The sequence below is a fragment of the Oncorhynchus nerka genome, linkage group LG14 (genome assembly GCF_034236695.1).
Source record: "Oncorhynchus nerka isolate Pitt River linkage group LG14, Oner_Uvic_2.0, whole genome shotgun sequence".
Classification (NCBI taxonomy): Eukaryota; Metazoa; Chordata; class Actinopteri; order Salmoniformes; family Salmonidae; genus Oncorhynchus; species Oncorhynchus nerka.
In genome coordinates, this window is record NC_088409.1 from 42,480,950 (window position 1) to 42,504,108 (window position 23,159).

Genomic DNA, 23,159 nt, shown 5'->3' on the forward strand with positions numbered 1-23,159 from the left:
TAAAGAGTGCAGCCCGCCCAGGTTTATCAGCCAGTAGTCTTGCGGATACAACTGTCATTTACAGTGGACATGGGGACGGTAGGGAAGCGCCAAAGATTAGGGAATATGTTTAGCTAACTGTATAAATTAAGTTTGTAAAACAACATATATTTAAAGTTATCGACAAAACATGCACAAAGAAGACTTGTTTTAGTGTTCTTCAGGTAAGTTATTGCAGTAGAATTCGCCTTTTCAAGATGCGAGATTGCTGCAAAATGAGCTCGAGCAGCATACGAGCTAAAATTAAAGGAAGTTTATCCTCTGTTTTCCAGAAGCGGATATCTTGGCGATTTTTTTCCTGAAAGTGAAACGAAGCAGCAGAATGTCAGTTCCCACCAACTCGCTTCAACAACAGTCCACAGTCAGACGTAGCAATGCAGGGTCCCCCAGTTTACCCAACAGCTGCCGTTTGCACCCCATCCGTGCTACCGTGCCCTACCAGCTCCTACGCGGGGGCCAGAGCAGCCCGACACGCTCTTTGCCTCTCTCTGTTGGAGGCAACAATGGACCGACAAATAGCCGCGGGTCATCTCCCCCAAGTGCGACACTGAATCTTGGAGTAAATTGCACTGGCGCCACGAGACCGAGACTGTCTCCTGAAAATAGGGTCTTGCACTCACCTGACCGGAGTCAAACTCACCCGTTTGTAGAGGTAAAATATTTTTATATTATCCAGCTACCACATGCTACAATGTAGATGTATTCTGGATAAATGCACCATTTTGCTTGCTCTTGGTGATGGTCAAGAGATTGCAGGCCTTTTGTATTGCTTTAATACAGTGTTTGCTGTGCATTTTATAGCCTAATTTTTTTTAAATATTGATGGATTAATGAGACTGACTGGGCCCTATTCAGTCACTTTGACATGGAAAAGAGCCCTAGGTTTCTAAGGTAAGTCAAACACATGATTAGGCTTTTTTCTGATTTAGGATTCATATAATCAATCATTTGGAAACAAACTCACTAGCATATTGGGTTTTGATTGAATATATGGCACCAGAGTTACAAAAAAGGGGGAAGAAGGCCTTCTACTACAGTACATCACTAATAAGGACGCTTATAGTGTCCTCTCCTCTTACATGCCTGCTGCTTCTGGAATATTGACAGAAAGGGGGAGGAGATCATTGGCAGCAAGACATGCTTAAGGGTTGTAAAGGGGCTGTACACCCTGAGAATCATTGTTGAACAAACAGTCAGGTTACAGGTGTATGACCTACTCCCTTTCAACTGTACTGTATTGTACACATCGGGAACATATTGTGAGCCCTATGTTATGGAGAATGGAAGTGAGTGGTGTGGCACCGGGGCCTCCCACTCCTCTTTCTATTCTGGTTAGAGCCAGTTTGCGCTGTTCTGTGAAGGGAGTAGTACACAGCGTTGTACGAGATCTTCAGTTTCTTGTCAATTTCTCACATGGAATAGCCTTCATTTCTCAGAACAAGAATAGACTGACGAGTTTCAGAAGAAGGTTCTTTGTTTTAGGCCATTTTGAGCCTGTAATCGAACCCACAAATGCTGATGCTCAAGATACTCAACTAGTCTAAAGAAGGTCAGTTTTATTGCTTCTTTAATCAGAACAACAGTTTTTAGCTGTGCTAACATAATTGCAAAAGGGTTTTCTAATGATCAGTTAGCTTATCCAAGTTTATCATTTTAAAAGGCTAACCCAACGTTCCATTGGAAAACAGAAGTGATGGTTGCTGATAATGGGCCTCTGTTCACCTATGTAGATATTCCATTCAAAATCATTCGTTTCCAGGTACAATAGTAATTTACAACATTGACAATGTCTACACTGTATTTCTGATCAATTTGATGTTATTTTAATGGACAAAAAATAGCTTTTCTTTCAAAAACAAGGACATTTCTAAGTGACCCACAACTTTTGAATGGTAGTGTAGATGTATTGTTCATCTTTCATTGTCAAATGGAAATATGGAGCTATTTTTATTTGACCGTTTCCTCAGAATTGTAGGTTATTTGCAGCAAACACACTGAAGTGAATTTGTGGTTTTATCCTTTGAGGCATCTGACAAATTAAGGTTAAACATTGAAGTGACAATACAGTGTGTCCTTGTCAGCCATGCAGCTTTGTGATTGGAACATTGGAGGAGTTAACTAGTGGACATCTTCCTTTCAGTCAGTCAGTGTGTTCATTCGCATCACTCATCTGAGCTAGGTGGTGGGGGAAGGGTCGTAAGAACTACAGGCCAGGGTGAAGGCCATGGAAGAGGGTGACATTCCACCACATGATCTTTAGGTTCACACTATAACATCATCCCCACACCAGGCCTTCCCAATGGTCTCAACAAAGAAACTCCCCCTCCCTCTCAAAGTGCCAGCTGTGCTGAAATGGCCTGCCTCATTGTCACAGGTCCCCAAACTGCAGAGTAAGAGTAAATTGGAAAACAAGCTTGTTGTTAAACCTAGAACCCAGCCCAAAATCTGTCAACTTTGGTAGAAAGTTCACTATTTTTGAAAAGGTTGATTAGAAAATAGGGAGAGTGACCGTATGCATACTAAAAGCCAGGAAAGGATCTGACTTTATTTAGCTCTTGAGAGCCTAAATTTAGCAAAGTGGAGAGACAGTGGAAAATCACTTGGGCAAAATTTGCATTCTGTGTTTGGAGAACTTTGGCTAGAACAATATTGATGGAAATCCACTCCCCTTTCCTCAGATAGTTTAGCCTAGGTTATTGGGTTTACTTACTTAGCCAACATATTTTGGTTGATATGCTCAGACTTGGCTGATCATCTAGGCTTTAGAGCCTAGGTGGTGTGTAGTGGTATCGAAAAGGAACACTGCATATGCACTTAGACAAGGAACAGATTGAATGAAGAATGTGTACCCTGGTCACCTGCTTCACCCCTCAGGAGCTCTTTGATATGGAAAACAAGGAGCTCTCATTGACTTTCAACAATCACAAAGCATAATACTGCTTACTAGCCTATTCTTTCATTCATTTCCTCCTTCATGTCTCCCTTCTTTAGAAAAACAGGGCATTTCTGTGTTTGGGTCTTTACTGTAAGTTACTGCAGGAGGAATGTTGAGTGAATGCAGGCCATATTGATGTTAATTATGGTGTGGTTGTTTATGAGTTCTTATGTGGGTGGTGTGTGTTTAACTACTTTGGCTGAGAGAAGGCAGCTCCCATGACATCAGACTGAGCTTCAACACAGCCAGATTAGTTAGGCCTAGTATATCACGGTAGAGCAATGATGGTCAATAAGGTTAGCAATAGAGACGTTTATGGAAAACAACAAGACGTTCCGGGCCAATTGTTCAGTATGACAGTGTGGGTGTGTCCTATCCTGACCCTTGCTCTCCCCTCGCTCATGTAGGAGAGAGGTCCAAACTGCAGGTGCGTAGCTCCAGTGCTATCCGGCGGACATCTTCCCTGGACGCCATTATGGGGCCGTACCTCGCAGGCCAGTGGCCTCGTGACTCCCACGGACCCTACCCTTCCTGCATGAAAGACAAAGCCACACAGGTAACTGTAGGCCAAAGGTGCATCATTAGCTTTTATGGGTCATCATAATCATTTCTTTAAAAGCATATGTTTTCTAAATCAAATTTATATTCAGAAAAACCCATACTGGGTTTATTTTGTCTACAATTTACCTGGGTAGCAGCCCACACACCAGCACTCACTATTCTGGTCAACGTGATTGAGAGTTCAATGCCGTTTGAGAATGGGCAGATTTGTGGTTATGAACCCATATTGAATATGTATGATGATTGCAGGGCCATTGACCATGGCCGCGCTGTCCGTCCTAATAGAATCCTTTCATGTGGGTGAATGAGCGCCGCCCAGCCTCATTTACATGGCTTCTTCCCTTTAACCCTTCATTCACCTTGGGGCTCTTTGTTTAGTCTTCGGAATGGGAGTGGGCCTCCAGGTTCAAGTAGCTACATATAGAATCAACGTTCCCCTAATGATGGTGTGGACTGCTTCACTTAAACCACTTTGATTAGGAAAAGCCCAAATTCCCCAAGTACAGTCACAGACTAGCTACTTCCTGTTAACAAGATCTCCCAATACCTCAAATCGCCTGTAACACTGCATCAGCAAAAAAAACTGGGACAAAAAGTCTTTGTTGTAGCACACAATCTAGAGACTGGCTCTTTTCAGAGCTGTAATGCAGCTCTCTGTGGAGGTGAAGTTGTTTGCACCTGTCCCTCAGGCGATGGTTGGGGTTAGGAGAGGAATCCCACTGCTTACCACCTGGCCCTCGTGGCTGGCCCGTCTGCCTTTGTGTGGGAGTGAGGAGCGGAGGGCCATACATATGCTAATCACTGTTCCGGGATAGATCTGTCTGCCCTAGACCCTGTGGTTACAGAACACAGAGAATGTCTGTATGAAGATTAAACAGACAGACAGACACACGCACACATACATGGGCACACAGACAGACAGAGTGCAATGATTTAGTCTGGTGTGTGTTTGCGCACACATACACACGCACACACACCAGACTAAAGACTGAATCTTAGTTTTTAGAATTGTGTTACACAGGCAGGATGTGGACAATCAACTCAGCATGTTTTACTTGAGTTGTCTAAAGTGAGCAGTTATGCATTACAACTCTTTCCATGTTCTTCAAGCAGCTTAAATCCATAATAAGCGTTTAGTCAAAGATATTTATCTATTCTCGAAAATGTTCCTCATGTTTTAGACGTGTGTACTGTAAGATTGCTGTAGATGAGAAGACCAACAAGGTCACAGAACCAGAACGTAATGCCCTCATCAACTCAAATCAGACCAAATGATAGCAGTGGCATTCTATACTCTTGCCTCAGCATGTAAACTAAACAGACCAACTTGAATGCCATTGTAAATCCATTGACATTCAGTATCCCTGCTGGGAAATCAAACAGGATTTTAAGTGGGGTGAGAATAATTTAACATGGGCTGTAGACTGTGAAAGTAAATTACCAGAGTATTATCTGGCACAACACCTGGCACACAACCCCACAAAACACACAAGGCAGGCCGGGAAGTGAAAAAACTAAGTCGATGAAAGAGCCTTGAGATAAACATAGCTGGGAGCTCTGTGAACAAATCAAATCAAGTGTTATTGGTCACATACACATGGTTAGCAGATGTTAATGCGAGTGTAGTGAAATGCTTGTGCAAGATGCAGTAGGTGGTATAGAGTACAGTATATACATATGAGATGAGTAATGTAGGGTATGTAAACATTATATAAAGTGGCATTGTTTAAAGTGAGTAGTGATACATTTATTACATCCCATTTTTAATTATTAAAGTGGCTTGAGATTTGAGTCAGTATGTTGGCAGCAGCCACTCAATGTTAGTGATGTCTGTTTAACAGTCTGACGGCCTTGAGATAGAAGCTGTTTTTCAGTCTCAGCTTTGATGCACCTGTACTGACCTCGCCTTCTGGATGATAGCGGGGTGAAAAGGTAGTAGCTCGGGTGGTTGTTGTCCTTGATGATCTTTTTGGCCTTCCTGTGACATCGGGTAGTGTAGGTGTCCTTTGTGAGTGTTTTTGGTGACAAGCCAAATTTCCTCAGCCTCCTGAGGTTGAAGAGGCGCTGTTGCGTTGCGTCTTCTCCACCACGCTGTCTGTGTGGGTGGACCGTTTCAGTTTGTCCGTGATGTGTACGCCGAGGAACTTATAACTTTCCACCTTCTCCACTACTGTCCCGTCGATGTGGATAGGGGGCTGCTCCCTCTGCTGTTTCCTGAAGTCCACGATCATCTCCTTTTGTTTTGTTGCCGATATTTACCTGACACCACAACCTGAGGGCCCTCACCTCTTCCCTGTAGGCCATCTTGTCGTTGTTGGTAACCAGGCCTACCACTGTAGTGTCGTCTGCAAACTTGATGATTGAGTTGGAGGCGTGCATGGCCACGCAGTCATGGGTGAACAGGGAGTACAGGAGAGGGCTGAGAATGCACCCTTGTGGGGCCCCAGTGTTGAGGATCAGCGGGATGTTGTTTCCTACCCTCACCACCTGTTGTTTCCTACCCTCACCACCTGGGGGCAGCCCATCAGAAAGTCCAGGACCCAGTTGCACAGGGCTTGGTCGAGACCCAGGGTCTCAAGCTTAATGACGAGTTTGGAGGGTACTGTGGTGTTACATTTTTGGGGGGGACATTTATTTAACTAGGCAAGTAAGTTAAGAACACATTCCTATTTTAAATGACGGCCTAGGAACAGTGCTTTGTTCATGGGCAGAACGACAGATTTTTACCTTGTCAGCTTGGGGATTCCAATGCTCTAACCACTAGGCTTCCTCCTGCCTAATGCTGAGCTGTAATCAATGAACAGCATTCTTACATAAGTATTCTTCTTGTCCAGATGGGTTAGGGCAGTGTGATTGCGTCATATGTGGACCTATTGAGGCCGTAAGCAAATTGGAGTGGGTCTAGGGTGTCAGGTAGGGTGACGGTGATATGGTCCTTGACTAGTCTCTCAAAGCACTTCATGATGACTGAAGTGAGTGCTACGGGGCGATAGTCGTTTAGCTCAGTTACCTTAGCTTTCTTGGTAACAGGAACAATGGTGGCTCTCTTGAAGCATGTGGGAACAGCAGACTGGGATAGGGATGGATTGAATATGTCCGTAAACACACCAGCCAGCTGGTCTGTGCATGGTCTGAGGACGCGGCTAGCGATATCGTCTGGGCAGGCAGCCTTGCGAGGATTAACACGTTTAAATGTTTTACTCACGCTGGCTGCGGTGAAGGTGAGCCCGCAGGTTTTGGTAGCGTGTCAGTGGCACTGTATTGTCCTCAAAGTGAGCAAAGAAGTTGTTTAGTTTGTCTGGCAGCAAGACGTCGGTGTCTGTGACGGGACTGGTTTTCTTTTTATAATCCGTGATTGACTGTAGACCCTGCCACATACGTCTCGTGTCTGAGCCGTTGAATTGCGACTCTACTTTGTCTCTATACTGACGCTTAGCTTGTTTGATTGCCTTGCAGAGGGAATAGCTACACTGTTTGTATTCGGTCATGTTTCCAGTCGCCTTGCCATGATTAAAAGCAGTGGTTTGCCCCTTCAATTTTGCGTGAATGCTGCCATCAATCCACGGTTTCTGGTTGGGGAAGGTTTTAATAGGCACCGTGGGTACAACATCACCGATGCACTTGCTAATAAACTTGCTGAGGCTATCCGGAACATATCCCAGTCCACGTGATCGAAGCAATTTTGAAGCGTGGAATCAGATTGGTCAGACCAGCGTTGAACAGACCTGAGCACGGGCGTTTCCTATTTTAGTTTCTGTCTATAAGCTGGGATCAACAAAATGGAGTCGTCGTCAGATCTGCCAAAAGGAGGGCGAGGGAGGGCTTTGTATGCGTCACGGAAGTTAGAGTAGCAATGATCCAGAATGTTGCCAGCCCGAGTCGCGCATTCCATATGCTGCTAAAATTTGTTTTCATATTAGCTTTGTTAAAATCTCCAGCTACAATAAATGCAACCTCAGGATATGTGGTTTCCAGTTTACATGGAGTTCAATTAACCTCGACAGCCCTGAAATAACTTTTCTGCTTGGGGGGGCTGTGACCATTTCATACACGGCTGTGATTATAATCGAAGAGAAATCTCTTGGTAGATAATTCTGTCGGAATTTGATCGTAAGGAATTCTAGGTCAGGTGAACAAAAGGACTTGAGTTCCTGTATGTTGTTATGATTAACAGGTCAAGGTGTGAAATAAGGCATACACCCCCCGCCATTCTTCTTACCAGAGAGATGTTTGTTTCTGTCGGCATGGTGCATGAAAAAAACGGGTGGTTGTACCGACTCTGATAACGTATCCCGAGTGAGCCATGTTTCCGTGAAACAGAATGTTACAATCTCTGATGTCTCTCTGGAAGGCAACCCTTGCTCGAATTTCGTCTACCTTGTTGTCAAGAGACAGAACATTGGCGAGTAGTATACTTGCGAGCGGTGAGCGATGTGCCCGTCTACAGAGCCTGACCAGAAGACCGCTCCATCTGCCCCTTCTGTTGCGCTGTTGTTTTGGGTCGTTTACTGAGATGCAATCCATTGTCCTGGGTGGTGGTCCAAACAGAGGATCCACTTCAGGAAAGTTGTATTCCTGGTTGTAATGTTGGGAAGTTGACGTTGCTCTTATGGTCAATAGTTCTTCCCGGCTGTATGTAATAAGACTTAAGATTTCCTGGGGAAACCGTGTAAGAATTAATCAATTAAAAAAACAAAATCCTGCATAGTTTCCTAAGAACGTGAAGCGAGGCGACCAACTCTGTCGGCGCCTTTACACTGTTGCAGACACTTAATTTGTTATAAAAAAATAAACATTTCACTTGTTATTACAATGATGATGGAGATAAGTAGCCTATGGTGTAAGCATTGCTATGTTATTGTACCATTTTAACTATTTGCTGAAGGGCAGGCTTTAGTAGAACCGGAGAACTAGGCTAAAATGTTTCAATACCCATATTACTTAACATCTCAATATAACTTTTTGCAGTTAGCACTTAGCATTGGAAACATTCCTTTCACTATTCATTCATGCCTCAATGTTTGGCTCTAGCATCAAACACCACAGCAATACCATAGTCATGTACAAAAAACACATCTGCCATCCAGCATAGTGGCCTCTTTTTATTGGAGCACAAGCACCCGTTTAAACCGTTTGTCCTTTCTGAAGAGCAATGTGCCAGTAGCCATAATGCTTCACTAGTGTTCTTCATATTACATATCATAAAGTGGCTCTTTTGTGTCACGTTGTGCGTTTATAGAGGATGTTTTGTTTTTCGACAAGGGTCAAACGTAAGGCAGTACGAGGACATTGACATTTAAGATTCTTCACTTTACTGTACTGACCACGACTCCTTGGAGGACCAATGTCACTGTTGATATGCATAATCAAGGGGATGTGCATCATGGTTGCATGCATGCTTTTGAAACATCCTGTCTCTTTTTTTTGCATATGTATTACATAAGTTAACCATTTCATTATTTATGTAAAGGTTGCATTCTTGTAGACACTAGAGCACTTTTCTCTATCTGCTGTAGTGGAGAAGGAGCAGCCATTTCCCACAGACTTACCAGCTAGTATGTAGTATGTCAGTCACCAACCACAAAGTAGCCTTTGGCAGTCTGTCCTAATGTGGATTGTCATTAAAATGGTAAGGATACAACTTTAAGTAGTAGCTATCACACATGTTATTACTGTTTTGTGCTTCTGGTGAGATGCAGCAATCTTTATCCCGCAAATACAATTTTTGACTCGTTTGATTGTTTCCAGATGTGTGCATCTCTGGCGAAGGCACAGGGGTGATGATTGCTGTCACCCACCTCTCTTGTCTCTCAGTCTTCCTGAATTCCATACAAATGATGGGGACTGATGTGGGTGTATTTGTTTATCCACTGCTTAGAGTATGCCTATTTATATATGTGTGTGTGTGTGTGTGTGATTCAGACATCTGGTCTGTGGATAGAGGAGGCTGGAGGGGAGCAGGGAAGCCCACACCAGCGGTCAGCTTCTTGGGGTAGTGCAGACCATCTGAAAGAGGTAGGTGCCACACTCAACCTTCCTTGCATATATAGCCTAGCCTACACACTCTCTGCATGACCTATGTCCCTAGTCAAAACAACTGTACGGAGCGCTATCCTATTATTTGTAATCCAATACTGTAACCAATGTCAACACCATAACTCTCTGAGGAGTTGAGTGTTAGACCAGAATAGCTGGTCTGTCACAACATCCAGCGAGAGTTGTATTGTTGACATTATTGGATCTGCGCTGTATGTGCATAGTCAACTAAACTTCCAACAAGTTTTTGTCGGGGCTTTGAGGTTCAGCCATTACTTGAAATGTGTTTTATTTGTCAGGATACGAGGTTCAGTTAAATATTACTCTCCTGAAGGTCGGTTTCCGTGCGCGTAGCCTGGCTGAGTTAGTGGCTAGTTGGAGACCACCACATTGAGCTATTAGTTCTCTAGCGCTTCCAGACCACAGTCTTTATTTAACCTTCCTTTCCCTCTGTAGTCTAGTCCGTCGCATCTCGTTGGGCCTGGTTGTTTTGAGGGTGAGCAGGCACTGAACTTGTCTGCAGGGTGTAACAGCCATATCATTTCCTTCTCAGCTTGGCCTTGTTGATACTCTAGTGACAAGCATGAACCTTATCTAACTCCATAAAGGCCTAGTCCTCCTGCAAACAACCCATATATAAGCGTGTTAGTCTGCTGGCTTTTGCTCAAGAGCAACACAGCAAAACAGTTGTATTGAGGCTTTTGAATTGGACTGACTTACATAAGATATGCCTGTTAGATGAGCGATAAACACTAAATGGATGGAATGTTCTCTCACTATGTTGAGATGTTTCTTTTTGTTCTTGACATGATTATGATGATATGCTATTGTATTGTATGTACATGTAGTAACATATTGCAACATATAGTACATGTTTCTAAAGATACTAATAATCGAAGTCACCCATTGTAAGCATATAAAAGTAGCAATAGGTACATTTGGATTTGACATGGTCTTACATATTGTCAATGAAATGTATTATTTTAGCTGACCCAGTCATATGTAGCCAAAGGCCAAATCCTCCCACCCAACAGTGAGTGGTACTATACAGTAAGAAGGTGTATTTAAAATCTTATCCTACAAGGTCCGGATTTTCTGTTCTTCCTGATAATGAATTGCACCCATCTGATGTCCCAGGTCTAAATCAGTCCCTGATTATAGGGGAACAAAAAAAACACATTGGAACTCGATTCAAGGTCCAGAGTTGAGTTTCAAGGCAGTAGAGTATCGCAACATTGTTTTTGGGGATTTTATATCGGTACTGTTGACTCGAAGTATTGATTTAAAAAAAGACAAGATATAGCGTTAGCTAGCGCTAGTCAGGTGTACCTGCCCCAAACCTCTATCATCCTATAGCCAGTTCTTCATCTTTTTCTTTGTTTTAAATGGTGAGCCAACATGTTTTGAGCACTTTTACCTCCAAAACTAATTTTGTCATGTCTTTCTCTTATCCGTCTGCAGCAGACATATCGTATCGCTCACCTAAGTATCGTGATAATATCATTATTGTGAGGTGCAGCCCTTTAATACACTAAACTTTACACTACCCTGTTCTTTCTCATCTTCAGAATCCTCGTATGGATTGCCTTGTCACTATTGACTCTAGAGGTTGACCGATTTTATGATTTTTCAACACCGATACTGATTATTGGAGGACCAAAAAAAGCTGATACTGATTAATCGGCTGGTTTAATTTTTTTTTAATTTAATTTTTTATTTGTAATAATGACAATTACAACAATACTGAATTAACACTTTTAACTAAATATAATGCATCAATAAAATCAATTTAGCCTCAAATAAATAAATAATTAAACATGATCAATTTGGTTTAAATAATGCAAAAACAAAGTATTGGAGAAGAAAGTAAAAGTGCAATATGTGCCATGTAAGAAAGCTAACGTTTAAGTTTCTTGCTCAGAACATGAGAACATATGAAAGCTGGTGGTTCCTTTTAACATGAGTCTTCAATATTCCCAGGTAAGAAGTTTTAGGTTGTAGTTATTATAGGAATTATAGGACTTTCTCTCTATACCATTTGTATTTCATATACCTTTGACTATTGGATGTTCTTATAGGCACTCTAGTATTGCCAGTGTAACAGTATAGCTTCCTTCCCTCTACTTGCCGCTACCTGGGCTCGAACCAGGAACACATCGACAACAGCCACCCTCGAAGCAGCGTTACCCATGCAGAGCAAGGGGAACAACAACTCCAAGTCTCAGAGCGAGTGACGTTTGAAACGCTATTAGCGCACACCCCGCTAACTAGCTAGCCATTTCACATCGGTTACACCAGCCTAATCTCGGGAGTTGATAGGCTTGAAGTCATAAAGCTACTGGCAAAACGCACAGAAGTGCTGTTTGAATGAATGCTTACGAGCCTGCTGGTGCCTACCATCGCTCAGTCAGACTGCTCTATCAAATCATAGACTTAATTATAACATAACACACAGAAACACGAGCCTTAGGTCATTAATATGGTCGAATCCGGAAACTATCATTTCGAAAACAAAACGTTTATTCTTTCAGTGAAATACGTAACCGTTCTGTATTTTATCTAACGGATGGCATCCCGAAGTCTAAATATTGCTGTTACATTGCACTACCTTCAATGTTATGTCATAATTACATACAATTCTGGCAAATCAGTTCCCAATGAGCCAGGCGGCCCAAAATGTTGCGTATACCCTGACTTGTGTGCAATGAACGCAAGAGAAGTGACACAATTTCACCTGGTTAATATTGCCTGCTAATCTTTCTTTTAGCTAAATATGCAGGTTTAAAAATATATACTTCTGTGTATTGATTTTAAGAAAGGCATTGATGTTTATGGTTAGGTACACGTTGGAGCAACGACAGGCCTTTTTCGCGAATGTGCACCACATCGATTATATGCAACGCAGGACACGCTAGATAAACTAGTAATATCATCAACCATGTATAACTAGTGAGTATGATTGACTGATTGTTTTTTACAAGATAAGTTTAATGCTAGCTAGAAACTTACCTTGGCTTCTTACTGCATTCGCGTAACAGGCAGGCTCCTCGTGAGGCAGGTGGTTAGAGCGTTGGACTAGTTAACCGTAAGGTTGCAAGATTGAATCCCTGAGCTGACAAGGTAAACATCTGTCGTTCTGCCCCTGAACAAGGCAGTTAACCCACCGTTCCTAGGCCGTCATTGAAAATAAGAATGTGTTCTTAACTGACTTGCCCCGTTAAATAAAGTTGTCAAAAAAATAAAATTGTCAAAGTCGGCGTCCAAAAATAACGATTTACGTTTATGAAAACTTGAAATCTGCCCTAATTAATCGGCCATTCCGATTTAATCGGTCGACCTCTAATTGACTCCTATCATGTACTCTCAAAGCAAGTCAATCCAGGCTAACCACACTGTACTGTTTATATAAAACCCTCTATGAATGACATGGTACTGTTCTATAATAACCTGTATGAATGACATGGTACTGTTCTATAAGAACCTGTATGGATGACTTGGTACTGTTCTATAATAACCTGTATGGATGACATGATACTGTACTATAATAACCTGTATGAATGACATGGTACTGTTCTATAATAACCTCGATGGATGACATGATACTGTACTATAATAACCTGTATGGATGACATACTGTACTATAATAACCTGTATGGATGACATGGTACTGTACTATAATAACCTGTATGGATGACTTGGTACTGTTCTATAATAACCTGTATGGATGACATGGTACTGTTCTATAATAACCTCTATGGATGACTTGGTACTGTTCTATAATAACCTACATGGATGACATGATACTGTACTATAATAACCTGTATGGATCACATGGTACTATACTATAATAACCTGTATGGATGACATGCAGGGAAGGGCATCCTATAGAGTAGACATACTCTTTCTGTGTACTGTATAGCCAGGATTATAAGATCAGCATTAAAAGACCTCTCCTTAGTCTGCATTATAGAACTGATTTATGTTATGATTATATAACCAGTACAGAAACATAATAAGCCTTTGACTTCACTTATGATTATCCCTTACATATGGCTTTGTACCTTTTTCTAAAGGCATATTCTATTGAATTATACCTCAAATATAGCCTGGTGGTCCAGTCTATTTGTGCTTTAGCCACCTCTCTGCCATGTATGGCATGAAACAATAGAAGTGTTGGCTACACAGCACATGCAGTACATTCAAGGCTACCTTGAATGTCCATTGAGAACCCTTCATTTTCTCCAGCAGATTGCTAAACTCAGGCTGCAGCTCCAGCGCAGTAAACAGGTCAGCCGCCAGAGCAAAGACCGAGATCAACCGCTGGGACTACACACCAGCACCACATGCCATCCCCAGGTGAGTTATACCTTATTGCTGCCTCCCTGTGTCTGCCACCCAGATAACAGGGCAAGGTATGGTATCTACCCCAATGCTATATCCACAGTGGCAGTGTCACCGTACCATGTACAATGAACAAAAAGTTCTTATTATGGATAATACTTGATTGTAAATGTATAGACTAGGGTTTTGGTAGCCTGGGTGCCAGGCTGTTTCTGCTTCAGGCAACATGTCCTTCCAAAACAACAATGTGGGTTTGCTGTAATGCAGAATTGTGCAGCACAATTCAAGCAATTGTTCAGGCATGTTTCCTGTCATATGAATGTAGTCAGACCTCTTGTGTTTTATTTATTTATTTATATATATATATATATATATGACAGGAAACATGCCTGAACAATATATATATATATATATATATATATATTACACACACACAGCGGGGCAAAAAAATATTTAGTCAGCCACCAATTGTGCAAGTTCTCCCACTTAAAAAGATGAGAGATGCCTGTAATTATCATCACAGGTACACTTCAACTATGACAGACAAAATGAGGAAAAACAATCCAGAAAATCACATTGTAGGATTTTTAACCTTTGACTAGGGGGCAGTATTTTCATTTTTGGAGAAAAATAACTTTCCCGTACTAAACGGAATATTTTGTCAGGGCAAGATGCTAGAATATGCATATAATTGACAGCTTAGGATAGAAAACACTAAAGTTTCCAAAACTATAAAAATATTGTCTGATGTTGCAGGCGAAAGCCTGAGAAAAATCCAGTCCGGAAGTGCCTCGTGTTTTGAAAGCACTGCGTTCCAATGTGTCCCTATTGAGCAGTGAATTGGCTATCAACCAGATTACTCTTTCTCCGTATTCCCGAAGGTGTCTACAGCATTGTGATGTAGTTTTACGCATTTATGTTGAAGAATACCCGTAGGCGGCTACATTGCGCAAGTGGTCACCTGATGCTCCCAGAGAGATTCTCTCGTAAAATACAGAGGTAGCCATTACTCCAATCGGTCCTACTGAAAAACTAATAGTCCCGATGGATATATTATCGAATAGATATTTGAAAAACACCTTGAGGTTTGATTATAAACAACGTTTGCCATGTTTCTGTCGATATTATGGAAATAATTTGGAATATTCTTCGCCGTTTTCGTGACTGCAATTTCTGGGCGATTTCTCAGCCAAATGTGAAGAACAAACGGAGCTATTTCGCCTACAAAAATAATATTTTTGGAACTGGGAGTCTCGTGAGTGAAAACATCTGAAGCTACGTGCTGCTAGCTGGACAAAATGCTATGCTAGGCTATCGATAAACTTATACAAATGCTTGTCTAGCTTTGGCTGTAAAGCATATTTTGAAAATCTGAGATGACAGGGTGATTAACAAAAGGCTAAGCTGTGTCTCAATATATTTCACTTGTGATTTTCATGAATAGGAATATTTTCTAGTAATATTTATGTCCGTTGCGTTATGCTAATTAGTGTCAGATGATGACAACGGCCCCGTTCACGGGATGGGGTGTCACTAGAGGTTAATGAATTTATTTGCTACAAAGATATTTTAAAATGGCCTGGACACATTTGTTGGTACCCCTTTAGAAAAGATAATAAATAATTGGATTATAGTGAAATTTCAAAAGAATTAGTTTATTTTATTAGTTACACACGTCTCCAATCTTGTAATGAGTCATTCTGCCTATTTAAATGGAGAAAAGTAGTCAATGTGCTGTTTGGTATCATTGTGGTCACCAAACTGAACATGGACCAGAGAAAGCAAAGGAGATCAGAAAGCAAATAGACAAGCATGGTAAAGGTAAAACCTACAAGACCATCTCCAAGCAGCTTGATGTTCCTGTGACAACAGTTGCAAATATTAAGAAGTTTAAGGTCCATGGAACTGTAGCCAACCTCCCTGGGTGCGGCCGCAAGAGGAAAATCAACCCCAGATTGAACAGAAGGAGAGTGCAAATGGTAGAAAAAGATCCAAGGATAACTGCCAAAGAGATACAAGCTGAGCTCTAAGGTGAAGGTACTTCAGTTTCTGATCGCACCATCCGTCGCTTTTTGAGCGAAAGTGGGCTCCATGGAAGAAGACCCAGGAGGACTCTACTTTTGAAAGAAAAACATAAAAGCCAGACTGGAATTTGCTAAAATGCATAGTGACAAGCCAATCCTTCTGGGAGAATGTCCTTTGGACAGATGAGTCAAAACTGGAGCTTTTTGGCAAGTCACGTCAGCTCTATGTTCACAGACAAAAATATGAATCTTTCAAAGAGAAGAACACCATACCTACAGTAAAACATGGAGGAGACTTAAATGAGTCTCTTAAATGAGACTTGTTTATGTTTTGGGGCTGCTTTGCTGCGCCTGGCACAGGGTGCCTTGAATCTGTGCAGGGTACAATGACATCACAAGACTATCAAGGCATTCTGGAGCAAAACGTACTGCCCAGTGTCAAGAAGCTCTGTCTCAGTCGCAGGTCATGGGTCCCCCTGTGACGCAAAACAAACAGCTAAAAGCACCCAAGAATGGATAAGAACAAAACATTGGACTATTCTGAAGTGGCCTTCTATGATTCCTGATCTGAATCCTATCGAACATCTGTGGAAAGAGCTGAAACTTGCAGTCTGGAGAAGGCACCCATCAAACCTGAGACCGCTGGAGCAGTTTGCTCAGGAAGAGTGGGCCAAACTACCTGTTAACAGGTGCAGAAGTCTCATTGAGAGCTATAGAAAACGTTTGATTGTAGTGACTGCCTCTAAAGGTTGTATTAGGTTAAATGTCCCATTTTTGTCCATGCCATTTATTTGTTTTATTATTTACAATATTATGATGAAATAAAAAATCTGAAGCAAAGTCTGATTTCTATTAAATATGGAATAAACAATGGTGGACGCCAATTACTTTTGTCAGTTTCAATTAGAAAATTGTGTATTCATCGTTTTTTGTGGAGGGGTACCAACAAATTTGAGCATGTCTGCATATATATAGCATATATGTGTGTGTGTGTGTGTTTTATTTAAAGGGCTCTAATCCCTATTCTGACCAGAGACGTAGATGAGGAAGAGGCGGAGACATGTCTGGGCATTCCCAGTTCCCAGTACTTTCTGTGTTTGTGGTTCATTCATTAACAGACACTGAGCGACTGTAAACAAAGCACTGGGAAAAATAACATAAACTGATTTTAACATGGGATGACTTTCACCGGTGGTAGATCACAATCTAGCCTATATTATTGTTGACCTCACTTTAATGTCATTTAACTTCAAATTTAACCTCACATAAATCACATTCTATAGCGATACCATACACTAAAATACTGGGGAGAGTATACAATTGACAAGATGTCTTTTTTTTAAATGATCATAGAAAAGCTACAAAACATTTCTACCACTTAACAAAATATAACTGAACCCTTGGTTTGGTTTGCCATGTTTTCCAGAATAAGGTGGTTTCCACAGCCCTGTCGAACATCCCAGTGCCAAAGTCCCTCATATCGAGAGTGCCTAGCAGTGTGGAGGGCATCAACCACGAGCTGGAGAATGTGTTCATCAGAGAGGACTGGAAGCAGGGAATACAGGTGGACACACACACACACACTGTATTCACACACACACGGATTTAAATTGCTGAGTTGAGTAGAGCTGTAAATTGTGTGTGAAGTAGGGCAGTAAACCTTGACAGGTTAGCGAAATGTGTGTGTGAGTGCCCGCACGCACCCACACACACACACACACATTTATGACCTGCAGCGCAGCAAGTCTTCCTCTGCTCAGAATCAGCTGTACCCTACAGCACAAGCAGAAGGGCTCTGAACATTTTCATACAGTATCATACATTATCATCTGCTCTGGTATTCGCTTTTCTGCTTTTCATTCAAATACGTCCACACATACTGGAGTTTACGCGCAGTGTGATAATACTGAAATTAACTGAATGCATTGAATTAACTTAGGTATGATAATCAATAACAACTGAATTATATAGTGCCCTGCTGTGGTTCTCGCACTCCTCTCATCCCTTCATCCTGTCCCTCCATCCCCACCTCTGACCTCTCAGGCTTTGGACGTGTTGGATGGCCGCGCGCCCCCTTTCAGCCTCATCGCTACGGCAATGGCGGTGACACACGTGACACGGACACCCAGGCCCCCTCTAGTGGCGGTTCCAGCCCCTGGGCCTGCCCCTTCACCCCTGACCCCCTCCACTCCCCAGAAGGCAGCCCCTGCTCTGCAGAAGAGCTTGACAAAGGTACTCCATTCAGATGTATTTTCTGGCTTGCATGATCTATTACTGTAGTTCAAGGCACACTTTCAACAGTCTCCAGCCATTGCATGTCTCAGGAGCAGAGTATGTGAGCGTAGTTGAGCGGTTGGAAATCCTGCTCACTGCTCCATGTCTTTTCCAACCGCTCCACTAAAAACCGTTCTATGCTCACGGGGAAAAAAACTCCAGTTCCAAATTCGCGCCGTTCATTAAAATCACAATTTAACCAACACCCATCTATTTTTGTGATTTAACTGGACCTGCCAATTGGTTTTAAGTTTTGAAACCAAACCATATGGATTTGAATGTTAAACCGCATATAAACACTCTAAATAGGTCAGGAGCCTAAGAAGGAACAAAAATGAATTATTTAGGCTATATTATTTCGAGGCTATAGCCTACAAAGAAGTACGTTGTGAAGCATTTGCGAATTCGACACGATAGGCTGGTCGGGACATAAAGCGCGCAGCATTTAAACAACATTTTGTTGTATTAAGTCATTATAGTCTATAAATTGTGCATTTAGGCTGTGACTTACTTCGAATGAAATGCAAATTAAAGGAAAAATGACTTGTTAGTGCTTTGGAATTCATTTTTAGAAACACGAGTTTGGCCAGTCTGTGGGTTCAGACTCCTGATGGTGTCTGGAGAGCCAGCTGGCCGGCAGCGGAGAATATCCTCTCCACACTTGCAGAGCCACTGGGGAAGCTAAACACCCTTTTGGCCACTCTTGCCAAGCTGGGCAGAGATGCAGAGTTGTTTTAAATTAAAGGGTTTTTAGGCGAAATAACCCAATCAAAATGCAAAGCTCCTTGAACGTGGGAATATGCCAGGCCTATTGGGCCAAAATCAATGATGGCCTATTGTATAGATAATAGAACAAACATGAACGAAACGTTTAAAATATCAGATTTTTAGAGTTTAGAAATATTTTCTACAATGATGCACTTTCTTTTAGCATGTGCATGTAGTAAGTACACATCATACTTTTGGGATAAGTGTCTTTTCAGATTCCACAATGCTTCTTTAGTTGTGGACACAACAGCACTACACTCCTTCTCTTGCTATTGGTCCTCATCTTTGTAAGTCACCTTGATTTAGCACCTGTGTGTTCTATCAGTTTCTTTATGAAAATATTTAGTGAACTCCATGACCGTAGCTGAAGCATGGGGTTATTAGCAGCATACAAGTATAAATGCATGCAGGGGCGGGCATGCCCGGAGCTCGTGAAGTGAGCGCTACTGGAGTGAAATTGGAGCGGGCGAGAAGGCCAGTGCTCCAGCCTTTGGGGAATCTTGCTCCACGCTCCAATCAAATTGGGCATGCTCCGCTCACATACTCTGCTCAGGAGCCTAGTGATCAGGATTTGGTTCATGATAAATGGCTCACGCTAGATTAATACTGTGCCGTATTATGTGAATCACATTGTCTTCTACAGGCAACAGATCTCTAACACATGTTCCCTTATAGGGACCTAAGATCACCACACTGACCTGCTTACATGTTTCATTCTGTTTTCAGACAGCGGCTGCGGCTCTCCCCTTCCCAAGTTTGCCACCTCTCCCAAACCCAACAACAGCTACATGTTCAAACGGGAGCCTCCGGAGGGGTGTGAGAGGGTCAAAGTGTTTGAAGAGATGGTGTAAGTCTTCTTCACTACGTTGAGCGGTGTTTCTAATTCGAATGCTTCTCAACTTCATAGTGTTACATGTTTTAGTTTATTATTTAAATTGGTCTGATAGTGTCCTTATGCTACTCTACAGATGTAGGATCTTCATTTAGTTCTCCTGCAACGGAATGATCAAATTAAGATCCTACATCTGTAGGACTCTCTCACTGTAGGTGTTTCATATACACACTTTGGTATGTGATGATAAAAAGATGAAGACATTCTCCCTCACTTTTCCTCCCCAGGTCTGTGGTCTCCAGAGGCTTCCCTCTTTTTTCATGCCCAGACAAAAACAAGGTGAACTTCATCCCCAGGGGCTCCGCCTTCTGTCCCGTCAAACTCCTCTGCTCCTCCCACTTCACCACAACCTCGCCCAGCCCTGGTCTCCATGCAAAAAGCAGCACATGGCCCGAGGATGCCATGACACCCGCTAGTTTCACTACTCTAGCCTCCACTAACTGGAGCTCGTCTATAGGCACAGACATGGTCAGTAGCTCAGACACAGGCGTAGGCACCAACACAAGCACAGAGAACAGCACAGACAGTCTGAGCCCAGACACTAACACAGACACAGGTGAACTGACAAGCACAGCAGTGGTCCCAGGTGGCCTGTCTACAGATCCCTGCTCCACTACACACATCCTTCTTACCAGCTAGTTCTCAGGTACAGTCCAGCTTATGAGCATTAGCCTGGTCCCAGATCAGTTTGAGCTGTCTTGCTAACTCCTATGATCGCAATGACCATAGGAGGTAGCAAAACAGCACAACCGATCTGGAACCAAGCTAGCTGAGTATGTCTCTTTTAACGCAACATTAGCCAGCAAGGAGGGCCTATCCTTACTAACCTAGCCTTCTCTTATGAAAGGTGTGGCAGGCAAAATGCTCCAGAAAGACTTGTTTTCTATTTGGAGGGTAGATTCGATTGTTTCATGTATTGTGTTCTTTAGCAATCAGCTTTATCAAAAATCAATTCAAGAAATTGAGAAAAAAATAAGGGAATTAAGCAATGGGCAAGAGAAACATATTTTATTGAATTTTGAAAATGTTTATCTAACCAGCTTATTTAGCTGTTCTGTGTTGCTAGCCAATATTACAGCATGGATAAGCTTTTTAATATAAATTAAAATATCATGCCTGTTTATATTAAAAACCCTATTGGGATGTCATACAGTTACAATACAATGGTCCACTTTCTCCTGAATGTTTACACTTATTTCAGGTCTCAATCCAGTTTAAAGTCTATCTGAAAGTGACCACACAGCCAGCTACAAAGCACAATGTCCCCACATAGCCTTGTTTCAGGTCCCCTGAATAACCAATGAACTCAGGTCATTTGGAATGTACTACAACGTTGTCTTTTATGGTTCATTCATGACATTACTCCTAAGACATTCCATAGTCTTTAGACGAGTGCTGATTCTAATCTTTCAACACGACATTAAAGGATTGCCATCGATAGAAATAACTTTGTGCATTGGAAATCTGTAAAGATAGTTTCAAGTGCTTAAAGAGACATTCCAGAGGTTATTATATTGTAGCTCCAAGATATCAGCAGTATTACCTTTCAGAGCATGTTCAATCTCCCTAGTGATGAAATGGATAAATATGAGCTATGACATTTTACCAATAAAATTGATCAAAATAAGGCCTAGATTCAATCGGATTAAGTGTTGACCAGCGGTGTCTTGAGTTTTGGCGGCGTCAGGTGTTACTGCGTTGGAGCTGTCAAATCGGTGAACAAATGCTCCTGTGATCATTGTCACGAAGCCGTACTCGTCTCACTCGCGATAGAAGTTCAGAAAGAGAAAGTGTAGACTATATAGAAATAATGATGCTCAAATTGAAAATCACTAAACAAAATGATGAGCATTTCTATCAGCCTAATCGAGGTTTAGATTACATCTCACAATCCAGTGTTCGAACTTGTAAACAAGGCTACATGGGATTTCTCTCAATGCAGCCAATGGCAATGTCCGCTTTAGGTATAACGCCGGGAGCCGCTTGTGGATTTGACAGCTCTAATGCGGGTGTTGGCTAGTGCGCATCTGATAGAATCTAGCCCTAAAAAAAATGTTTTAAGCATCAACAACAAAAAATAGCAAAGCCGAAAGTAACTTAAAAAAAAAAAAACTAAATAGATAAGCAATCGGACACTTAATTCTGTCAATCAGAATTAACATTGAGACTGAGATATTTTCAAAGCACTTAATTCGTGCAATTCCACAGATCTGTTAAAATAAACTGAGTATCTTTAGTGTTGATTTGACGTTCAAGTATGGAGTAAAATATTTCATAACTGTATAAATCCCACTATGGGGCGGCAGGGTAGCCTAGTGGTTAGAGCGTTGGACTAGTAACCGAAAGGTTGCAAGTTCGAATCCCCGAGCTGACAAGGTACAAATCTGTCGTTCTGCCCCTGAACAGGCAGTTAACCCACTGTTCCTAGGCCGTCATTGAAAATAAGAATTTGTTCTTAACTGACTTGCCTAGTAAAATAAAGGTTAAAAAATAAATAAAAAATAAAGGCTGGATTCAATCCTTGTCGTGGAAGTACCGCGGGAACGTCGCCTTAAAATATAAATCGAGCTATAGCGTGGACCTCCCCCCGATTTAAATCCAGTCCATTACGTTAAAACCCCTTGGCATTAATATTAAAAAATATTTTAAGTAAAAACAGGCAAAACCAACATATGCAACACAATCCACTCAAACCTAGATGTATATTTTGTCAGTAAAGATGAACGCTGCTCGAATCATACTAACATATTATTTTCAAAGTTCAGCAAGGCTTGCCATGTTCGGCACTAATATTTCATGCCTGTGTATTTGTTTTATATGTAGACCTTGTTTTTACAATAAAGTAAGCAATAAAATTACAGTTGATGTTTGTCTCTATTTTTTTAAAGCACTAGCTTCACATTATTTTAGATGTTAGTATATTAAGCACAGGCTTCAACAAGACAGGATTTTGGAAGGCTGGCCACGAGACTAGGTGCTTGATTCAATCCGTATTGCCAAAGTTCAGCACTATAGCAAATTTATTTAAAGGCAATGTTCCTGCGTTTGATCTCAATCAGAAATGTTATTTTAAGCATGCCATAGCGCTGAACATCTGCGATACAGATTGACTTGAGCCCTAGAACCCCTTAACCTGGCTTATTAGTTTCATGGTTCAGAGAAAGCCTACAGTGACAGCATATGCTTCAGGGATTCATAGTGGGATGTGTGCATTCTATCTATTCAAAGCTAATTAACCAGAGGAAGAATACAGTCTTGTGGTAGTTGTAACCTGACAATAGAGGAACAA

At 41.8% G+C, this 23,159-nt stretch overlaps 1 pseudogene; it reads left to right on the forward strand.

Moving 5' to 3' along the window:
* Window positions 1–42: 42 nt before the first annotated feature.
* LOC115141132 (glucocorticoid-induced transcript 1 protein-like) lies at window positions 43–22,730 on the forward strand (annotated as a pseudogene).
* Window positions 22,731–23,159: the final 429 nt, after the last annotated feature.